The sequence below is a fragment of the Sinocyclocheilus grahami genome, unplaced genomic scaffold (genome assembly GCF_001515645.1).
Source record: "Sinocyclocheilus grahami isolate Dianchi unplaced genomic scaffold, SAMN03320097.WGS_v1.1 scaffold757.1, whole genome shotgun sequence".
Taxonomy (NCBI): Eukaryota; Metazoa; Chordata; class Actinopteri; order Cypriniformes; family Cyprinidae; genus Sinocyclocheilus; species Sinocyclocheilus grahami.
In genome coordinates, this window is record NW_015505936.1 from 22,186 (window position 1) to 23,704 (window position 1,519).

A 1,519-nucleotide genomic window follows, 5' to 3' on the forward strand; every position below is an offset into this window, starting at 1 on the left:
GAATGGTTGGGGGGTGGGGAGGGGCGAGGTTGTGGTTAGAACGCTTGGTTGAGTGAGTGCATCAGACGAGACGACGAAGAAGAAGTGCTGCTGCAGAGTTAGTGCATCAGAGAAAACCAAGAAGAAGAGCTGCTGTGCTGTAGCTTCAAATTTTTGGCATGTCTAGAACAGCGGTTCTCAATTCCAGTCCTCGCGTACCCCCCGCTCTGCACATTTTGTATGTTTCTCTTATTGCTTCGTACGTTTGTTATATTTGACTGTAAGTGCCCTGCGTAGTGGACATTACCGGATATTCCTCCATGATTCCAGTTTGAAGGGACAATACTTTGTTCCATACAAAGGGCATTTAAGTGTGCGAGACGTGAATTTAAATTGTATTTATTTACAGAGGTATATTATGTCCCACTTTATGCTTCTCTAGTAAGTTTCGTTTGTGTGTGAAGACGCTGCAGGCAGTGGCGCGGCGCAAATCTGTAAATGAATATTCCGAAGTGAAGTAAACTTCAACGGATTTCTCATGCTCAGGGAGTAGGGAGCAATGGACACTGTGTAGGGACCATGTCAATCGGCACACAGTTCATGCGGAGATGATGATCTGAATCAGGTGTGTTAACAAAGAGAGACGTGCAAAACATTCCGAGTGGGGATACGCGAGGACTGGAATTAAGAACCGCTGGTCTAGAACAATTCTTACAAATATAACACGACGTAGCTGGGCGCCGCGGACGGACGCGGAACGGCGCCGCCAGTGTGCCTACACTCATAGAAAATATAAAGTATTTGAATTTTAAAGCCGTGGCGCAACGCTGTGCTTCTCGTCCGGTGCGCGACCGCCTGAAATGCTGTATTTTTTCACTTCCGAAAGCGGATGATGTCAGGAAACAGTGGTTGCCATTTATTTTTTAACTCTGTTCCTGAGCATTATGACCCCAATTTGCTATTGTGTGCTGCGCATTTTACTGAGGACAGCTTCCACATCACGAGTGAATAGTGCCGGTGTTCCGGCGAATTCAGTTTCCCTGTTTCCCCCTCACAGCGCCTGCGCAACTTCGCAGTGTTGCCAAGTCCGCGGTTTTCCAGCGATAGTTTTTAGTAGCAATTGGGTGTTTCTTTTTAAAATATCCTGGCAACCCTGAAACTTCAGTACTAAAATCATGACTTCATGATTTCGCCCCAGAAAAGTGGTTCCCTCCCAGTATATTACCTTCTGAGGATTTATAGATTCAAAATTTTTATTTGTCGCATACATGGTTATACAGAGAATATATGACCAGCAGTGAAATGTAAGTCAGGTCCGCTCCATGGACAGTGCAATTATTAAAGAATACAAACACAAGAAAATTATATATAAATATAGGTATGGATTTTTTTTAATGCACAGGACCGTATACTGTAGACTTAATAAATATTAAGATGAGCAGGAATGTACAAGAAAAGAATGTTCAAACAGGTTATATACAGGATTTATAACACAATACAGTGATACTGGTTATGTTTTTCAATGTCATAATTATGTCTA